The sequence below is a fragment of the Triticum dicoccoides genome, chromosome 1A (assembly GCF_002162155.2).
Source record: "Triticum dicoccoides isolate Atlit2015 ecotype Zavitan chromosome 1A, WEW_v2.0, whole genome shotgun sequence".
In the NCBI taxonomy this organism is placed as follows: Eukaryota; Viridiplantae; Streptophyta; class Magnoliopsida; order Poales; family Poaceae; genus Triticum; species Triticum dicoccoides.
Genome location: NC_041380.1, coordinates 29,869,263 through 29,878,458, shown reverse-complemented (window position 1 = coordinate 29,878,458; position 9,196 = coordinate 29,869,263). Strand labels below are relative to the sequence as shown.

The window sequence follows — 9,196 nt, the reverse complement described above, 5'->3', positions numbered from 1 at the left end:
TATCACATAAAACTCCATTTTCCGGAAATAAAATGAAGAAAAGGGAAAACCAAGGAATAAGGGAACACGATTACCGTCGATGAGTAAGGGTAGCCGTAGACAGGCAGACGCGGCGAGTAAGCAGGCCTAGCATGGGGCAAACACACGACGGAACCAGAGCGGCGGTGACAGCGACACGAGAGGAAGACATATCTGAGAAATAAATCAAAAGTTACAATAGAGAACCTTAAAAATAGGACTAAAGTGTAAAAGGGAAAACTAGAAAGCAAAAACCAGAAACTGGGAATCACGGTGGAGCTCCTGCCCGCGCGGCAAGTGTCGAATGCGAAGAGCCCCGGAAAAGTCTACCGAACCTCGACAACATGACACTTGTCGCGCCGGGAGACCCCCCGCCACGACTGACCTTTGCGGGGGATACTCCTTAACTAGTGATTTCACATTTGTTATGAAGCATAAACCAGAATTGGCACATGATCCGAGGCAGACCGCGAAAGAGAAGGGAGGTGAGTATTAGGGAAGAGTTCATCCCAAGCTAAGTTAAACACAAGTTAGCCTGGGTGAGTATTAGGCTAAATTAATAAATGACACTTTAGACCTTGAGCTACCCCTTCCTGAGCGTATCATGTCTAGTACGTACTCCCTCCGTCCGGAAATACTTGTCATCAAAATGAATAAAAGGGGATGTATCTAGATGTATTTTAGTTCTAGATACATCCTTTTTTGTCCATTTTGATGACAAGTATTTCCGGACGGAGGGAGTAGCTGACAAGGTTCTGCCTGGCCACAAATTTCACTATGAGAGCTATATTATACTACATTATAATTGTGCTGCCCACTACTGTTGTGCACTCATTTCATGGACACTATTCAAACAAATAACCGTAAATACTTAGCCACATGTATACTTCTGAAGAAGAAATAGTGATCCAACTTGGCCAAGGGAGGTAGTTGCCACAACTATTAAGGAAACAAATGCTGGAAATAGTGCAAATTTAGAGAGGGGGTTTACATGTTGAATTCATAAGATGAGAATGGTAACTACAAGTGTTTGGCGTGCACTTGCTGAATTACAACACTTTCTCAAAGATTGCGACATGAAGTTGGTCTTGACTGAATCAAAGATTGCGACATGAAGTTGGTCTTGATTGAATCAAAAATTGCAACATGAAGTGTTCGGCGTGCACTCGCTGAATTACAACCCTGTCTCAAAGGTTCACCTGAACCACAAAGTTCTTGAAGCTGCTACTACTGCAAAATTAGCAAATATGAGCTTCACATGAAAAGCAGAGCACAAGTTGCGGCTAGTACATACATTGTTTCTACTTAACAACAGAGTTATACAGGTTAAGTTAACTAAGCACCACGCTTTTGGCTTGTTTTGAAACCAATCCAGTACTGGTGAGTGGTGACTGCTACCAAGTATTACTGATTCAATTAAGTCAGTCCATACTCCATAGTAACTGTTCATTGTTGTTTTTTCTAGGCAAAAGGAGTGTTTCGTTGTGAAGCATGGAGAAGCTAGGATAGTGGTTGGAACAAAATCCACCTGCATTGAGTGGATTTCAGTTTGGACAAAGGGTAGGCCTAAGTTAGTTGCAATAAGGTTGCAGTAAGAGTTGGAGGGGGCATCTTTGTCTCCTGGTGAAGATGTGAGAAGGGAGGCTTGGAAAAGGAGCAACTTTGTGAACTAGTAAGCTCATCTTTAAAAGAAAAGAAAACGACTACTCTATTTTGGAACATAGGGAGAATGCTACAGATATGGTTTTTGTCAAACATGCAAATAATTCAAAAGAAGTTGTTTGATACTCACCAGATGTCCAGATGATTCCTCTTTTTTCTGTTCTTCTGTGATTCGTGAGCCCTTTTGGTTAGCATTTGTGTCTACGCAGGAAAATGTAAGTTAGCGTAAACCTCTCACACCTCCACAATTGTTGTTGTATTTGGGATGTTGATATAAACTCACATCTGTGAAACGACACATAGCTAATTGGGCTGAACAACTCGATGCTCAGCTCATTCATGAGCGCCCTTTCGTTCGGGGTTGACAACAGCACCACAAAGATATCGTCATCACCCATGTGGCAGTCCTTTGCATCTGCTGCATCGAAGACAACAAACAGACGCATCTTTGGCAGAATATATGAATACAGTGCTGGCCTTGGTACTTTCAAGAAGTACCGCCGCCCATCCTTCCAGGATACCTCGCAAGGCCCAAACATTTCAATGAACTGTTGTTTCAGCTCAGGCCTTGTTTCCAAGTCGTTGACAATCAGTTGGATGTCGTAGGCCCCAAGAGCTGATATTATGTGAAATAGAGCAGATAGCTTATCGGTATCTTTCTCAACCTCACAATAACAGTTGTTTTGAAACTCTTCCAGGATAATCGTATTGCTTGCTGCAATTGAAGAGTTGTGAACACCAAAAGTTAGTTTGCATTCAGTTTTTCAATGGGAGAGATAATCATAAGAGTAGAGAGATGTGCACCTATAGTTTCTTTATCGCTGTCGTTGGACGGTCACCAACCATGAACACCGGGGATCCTCTCAAGGGTGGCGCCCACCTCTCCAACATGTCTTTCACATACTCAAGCGTGTACTTTGGTTGTGATTTCTCTCTTAAAAGACTATCAGCAAAACTCAGTTTCTCTCTAGTTTCTAATCTTGGTATAAGCTCCTCGTATTGTGCTGCCAAAATCCGTAGTTACATAAAGGTTTCATAGTGTGCATCAGAAGGACCAACTTGCTTCAATCCTTTTATTGTATTGATAACGACTTCGCAATCTGATAAAACTTGCAGCTTTTTGAAAGGAGCTCCTATCTTGAGAAGATAGGACATGGCAAGGCCCTCTGCGTGCACAGAATCTTTACATGCAATGTCATAGCAAACAGCGCAGCAAACAATTTGATCATTAAGGCATATTATTGCTGTTATTTTGGCTAAGCCCGTGTTCTTGTTGTATGAACCATCACATTCCCCACGATAGTGCCCTTTTCCTTTATTTGGTCCAACTCGTAGACCGTAGTCCTGTATCTTTTTTGCAAAAAAAATCAGTATATAAGCTCCTATCACTACCAGAAACGTGACCAAGCGTGTGGGCTAGTAGCTGTCAGGAAAAGAAATATGGCCGTCAGGAATATAATTCCTGTCGGCCAACCGACAGGAACAACCCACAGCCATAGCCTGCCAGGAATGAATGAGTATGCCTGACGGACGGCCCACAGGAATATTAATGCTGTCGGTTATCCCTGACGGTTGGCGCACAGGAAAGAAATGTTGCGTCAGATTTATGCTTCCCGGAAAATACATATTCCTGTCGTCCACCTGTCAGGAAAGACCGTCAGGAAGGACTTATACCTGTAGGTTCAACCGACAGGAAAATTATACTAGGTTGCTGCAGCACGCGCTCATTCCTGTGAGCCGTTGGCCGTCACGGTTACATCATGATGTTGATTTTTTATTTCATATTCCTACCACAAAAGCAATGTGCTTAACCCAGGTTCTACAAATGTTGCATTATTTCACAGAAACCATATGAGAATATATTTATATGACAACATCAAACTTCATATAGCATCATCAGTTCCATACGTATATAATTACACTACAAGGCTACAAAGGTACCATCCACAAAAGGATCTGCTAACTACAATAATACTAGCAAAATACACCGGCTTGCAACTACCACCAGATGTATCAACATCAGTTCCATACATACACTACAAGGCTACAAAGGTACCATCCACAAAAGGATCTGCCAACTACAACAATACTAGCAAAATACGCCGGCTTGCAACTACCACCAGATCTTAGTTCTCATTCCTAAGCCATACCAGATACACAAGTCCACAAAAGAGCATATTACGACCACATATAGTCTGATGTTATCATGTTGATTGAGCAATCAGTTTCCGCCATGGTTGGCTGCGTCAACGGTCTGATCGCCGACATTCCCAGCGGCTTCATCCTCCTCGCTTGACTCCATGACATCATTGTTGCCATCAACCGCTTGCGAGCCGGCTTGAGATGAGTTATTTGTCCCCTGAATCAAGAAGTAACCTAATTGTTATTTAATCTGATTTAGAACAATAAAAATACAATACTTTGTTGGATAACAAGTGGAGACAACATAACCAAATGAACCAAATAATATCCATTTATTGATTAATGCTTGGCACCAAGAACTGATTTTGTCTAGGCTACTTTCAAGTTCCAATCAGATGGACCTTAAGCATGACAAGCATTATTTATACGGAAATTGGGCACAACAGCTAAAGAATCTTGTGAGAATAGACAAGCTCACAGATGCAAACATCCAAACAAATTGATACAAAACATGAAAAACAATCTCATATGCAACACAGTGTTGATATTGCAGCCACATCAACATAGACATGTCAGAAGGAACGCACAAAACTAAGTTGAGTAGTGGACATCACACATTCATCCATATGATATATACAACTTCAAGTTTCTCATACACTTACTTCTGGTTGCGAAACAGCTCCATGGCTTAGTATATGTAGTATATGAGCCGGCAACTCTTTTCCTATCTCCTTGAAAAGTGCCTGCAAACAAAGAAGAAATGTTACTAGAGTTGATATTTGAGAAGTTAAGATCCATTGCTTTAGAATGTGGGCATGAATTTGTACATACAGTTATGAGCTGCCCATGCATATCTACTTTCTGCTGTAGCATCTCCTTAGCACGCCTGAGTTCTGCATTTTCTTCATTAACACGCCTGAGTTGTTCCTTCTCTCGAATGTGAGCGAAATTGATGCACTAGCATTTCTTTTTCTAGCTGCTGATTTAATATCTGCTTTCTTAATAGCCCCATCGGTTTTGAGCAATATCCTCAGATTTCAAGCGAGCTTCTCGTCCCCTCCCCCTGTTGGTCTTGTATTCCTTTGATGTCCAATAACGACATAGTCCAGGCCATGCAACTTCCTTGCACCATGGTATCCTACTCTGGAGGTATTGCTCATATTCGAGTTCTCTTGCACAAGCCATCGAGTCATCAAGCTTCTCTCCTTGATTCTCATAGTAAAGCTTCACAGCATCCACACGAAGTTGGTACAACATGTCTTTCACCTTTTTCCTTGCATATGTGTCAATAATCCGGTTAGCCTCTTGCTCAATTTGGATTCGGGCATTGTCATCTTCCTCGTCATCCACATGCAGCTCAAACAAGTTCTACATGTTCAGAAATTTACAGATCAGACTTTTACAGCAATACAAAGATATGTATAATAATAATTGCAATTGCTCCAAAAAAATTGTACTTACCCAAAACTCTTCCTTCACACGATCTGCGGCTGTCCGCTGCTGAAAATCTAGAGTCGAATCATGATAGTAATCGTACCACTCCGGAATGAAGCCACGAAATGCAACTGGTAGCAGCCGTTCCATGAAGATATGGTAATCATGACTTTTAAGCCCAAAAATCTTCCTTTGCTGGAAGCTAACTCCTCTTTTAAAACCCGCTGCATATCCATCGGTAAATTTCAGCTCTTTAAACCATTTAAGAATGGTTAACCTATCATCTTTCTCAATGACAAACGGTGCCCTTGGCTTGAACCACTTCCCATTGTCCTTCAAATGCAAATGCTGCTTAGGGCGATGGCATATTTCTTCTAGATCTTTTCTTGCCTTCACATTATCTTTAGTTTTATTAGGAATGTCAAAGCATGTGTTCCATATAGCTTCTCCTACATTTTTCTCATTGTGCATCACATCGATGTTGTGCCTAAGCTTCAGTTTATCAAAGTATGGAAGATCCCAAAAGCAGCTTATGTGGGTCCAGTTGTGCGATTTATTATAGTTATCTGTGTCATATACATTTGCAACCATGTGAGCTCGCACTTCCTCCCCTGTCAAACGCCTTGGTGGCCCCTCAAGCACTATTGTATCCTTTCTAAACGAATTGGCTTGGGTTCTGAACTCATGGTCAGGAGGTAGAAAGCGCCTATGGCAATCAAACCAGCAAGCCTTACGCCCATGCGGAAGTGTAAATGATTTTGAATCACTCAAGCATTCTGGGCAAGCTAGCTTCCCATGAGTGCTCCACCCAGCAAACATACCAAAAGCAGGGAAATCATGGACTGACCATAGAAAAGCTGCTTTCATTAAAAAGTTTCTCTTCACAGAGGCATCCCATGTATTAACCCCCAGCCACAGTTCCATAAGCTCATCTGCTAATGGTTGCATTACAATGCCCAAATTCTTTCCAGGATGTTCTGGACCAGGTATCACAAGACTAAGAAATATAAACTCTGGCTTTAAGAGAAAACCAGGGGGGAGGTTTAACGGAGCTACAAACACTGGCCAACACGTGTATGGAGCAGTAGCCAAACTATATGGTGTAAAACCATCTGTAGCTATGACAAGTCGCACACTTCTCGGATCACATGAGAATTCTGGAAAATCCTTATCAAAATCTTTCCAAGCCTCACCATCACGTGGGTGGACCATCTTATCAGACCCGGAAGGAGTGTGAGAACGCATAAGCTTTGCGGTGTCCTCATTGGCATACAACCTTTGCAATCTATCTTTTAGAGGGAGGTACCGCAAAACTTTACGTGGTATTTTCTTTTGGCCTTCCTCGTAACGAGATGTGCCACAAAAGTCACACTTCTCTTTATGTTTGTTATCTTTGTAATACAACATGCAATTATTTTTGTACACATCTATTTTAACATATGGCATACCAAGACCTTCTAAGAGTTTCTTGGATTGGTAGAAGTCTTCGGACAAATTAGATTCAGGAGGCAAAAGTTCATGGATTATTTTTAAGGTATCATCAAAATGTGCAATGGACATGTTGTATTGTGATTTCATAGCCAGCAAGCGAGCTACAGCAGAAAGACGTGTGTGTTTTGTATTCTCATGTACCAATTCATCGGCACTACTGACCATCCTATAAAAAGCCTTGGCAGAGGAGGTTGGCTCCTCAGTAACCGGTGGAGGATGGCTACCACCTAAGTCAACCAACATATTGTCCATTCGATCAGTTTCATTACAGCCCTCTTGATGATGTACTAAAGGGACAGATCCATCAGCAGCAGCTACAAAACTCTCATCATGTTCTGTCCAGGTTTTGTAATTTGGCTTATACCCATGTTTATACAAGTGTTTCTCTACAATGTGCCTTTCTTGCGGAAAATAATTCCGACATTTGGCGCATGGACACTTAATTTTACCACCTTCAGCTACGGAAGAGAAGGCCCGGTCTATAAATCATGCAGTTTCTTCAAGCCATATATTAGAAGGGACTTGACCAAACACCCATCCACTATACATCCAATCACGGTTCTCCATTATTTAACCAAGAATTCATACTGAAATAAAATTCACAGAAATGGGGATATTTGAGAAAAATAATAGCATACTAAAGGGCAGCAGCACAAATAACAATTCACAAAAAGACAATTGTTTCAGACATAAATTTAAGAGCTCAAAGCTATAACTTACCAATATACTTGTTCAAGCTGGGAAATTACGGCGTCGAAAAGGGTGGCTAGCCAACTCCCCTAGCTGTTTGCCGATGTTTCTGGAAAATTATACGTGTTAAATTCACTTTACTAGAATAAAATAGATAGCAGGTAGATGTCATAGAAGCTACAACCTAGAAAAAATAAACACTTATATGGTCATGTACAGAAGCTACAACATGTTAGCTGTTCAGTGAGGTTGCTACAGACGCTACAACATACATCTAAGAACAACAAAAACTAATCTGTTCAAATCAACCGTATACTAATCAGACGTGCCTAAAATAGTTTCAACTAAGCTTAAACGCTACACAAGAAATAGAGCAAGCAAATCTTAGATCCAGGAAAAGGAGGTGATATATTACCAGAGATAAGAAGACAGAGGGCTTGTGATGCAGCGAGCAGAGGAGTACGGACAGCCAGAGGTGAAGATGTGTAAAGTCGAATGGGGGGACTAGTACGGGAGCTCGGTGGGGAGGCGGGTGCTGGTGCTCCGGCGGGTGGCGAGGTGGAGACCAGCGCTACGCCGGTGGTGAGGCAGATGCGGGCGGAAGAACGGCCTTCCGCGGGAAGGGGAGGCAGCAGCGGCGGTGGACTGGAGGATGGTCTGGCGGCGGCTGCGGCGATGGACCGGACGATGGTGGAGGCGGCAGTGGACCGGACGATGGTGGCGTTGGACAGGGCGATGGTGGCGGCGGCGGTGGAGTGGCAGGAGACTGAATTGGGGATCGAGGGTTCTGGAGACTGAACTAGGGATCGAGAGGGTTCTGTTAGCCCTCTCATTTTGTACTGGGCCTAATTCTGTGAGCCCAAACACACAGGAAAATAGAAAAAATGGATGGGCCTCGGCTAAAAATGCGCGAGCAATGAAATTCGGTGGCGCGAAGTGAGAGCCCGAGGGCGCGAAGGGCCGAAAGCTGTTTCTGTGGGCCTCGACCCACAGGGATATATTCTTCCTGTGCGTTTACTCAAAGCCTACAGGAATATAGTGCAAAAACCTGTCGGCTACAGCCCGACCTACAGTAAAACGGTACTTTCCTGTGAGCTTACGTGGGGCTGACAGGAATATAAGTTGGCTCACAGACTTAGTCGCGATTCTGGTAGTGTATATACCTTTATATCACATATGGCAATCTTTTTGTACGTACAGAGGAGAGAAACGAAGAAGAGAAAGATTCCAGCGCCACTTGGGCCAATATTGGGCTGCTACATTGCTAGCTAGCGCTACTGGGCCTTATCGTTGAGGTTTAATGATGCGGCTGGCCGATTGACGAAGCCGAGGAGACAGGTCGACCTGGAACGTGTCGCCTCGATCCTTTGATTCAACCGCCGCTGCGCAGCGCTGCGCCTCCTCCGCCGCCTCTGACGCACATCGGCCGCGTCGCCAATCTGCTATCTTGGATCTAGCAGATCGATCTCCTCGTGCCTGTTCGCTGCTTCGCCTCCAATTGAGAAACGGCGGCCGCGGCGGCAGCACCGGTGCAGGGCGCACACACATCAGGCACCGACACTGATTCCTCTTGTTTTTTACGAGTCAGTGAGTGTTCAATCTTGATTTCTCCGATTTGTTAGTTAAGAAGAGATGATTATTTTCACTCCCTAATTTTCTTTTGATTGACCTATTGTAGCATCCTGTCAATTTTGAGCGTGGGTTTGCATTGGCTTGCTAGAAAACTTGTGAAGCAGTACAGGGAAAACAAGGTGAATCT

At 43.2% G+C, this 9,196-nt stretch overlaps 1 long non-coding RNA gene across 1 annotated transcript; it reads right to left on the bottom strand.

Moving 5' to 3' along the window:
- Positions 1–3,534: 3,534 nt before the first annotated feature.
- LOC119360756 lies at positions 3,535–8,224 on the bottom strand. Its single transcript, XR_005172800.1, has 6 exons — positions 7,853–8,224; positions 7,468–7,546; positions 5,284–5,480; positions 4,654–5,190; positions 4,485–4,565; positions 3,535–4,039 (listed from the first exon to the last, which is right to left on the bottom strand). It is a non-coding gene; the product is annotated as an uncharacterized LOC119360756 (long non-coding RNA).
- Positions 8,225–9,196: the final 972 nt, after the last annotated feature.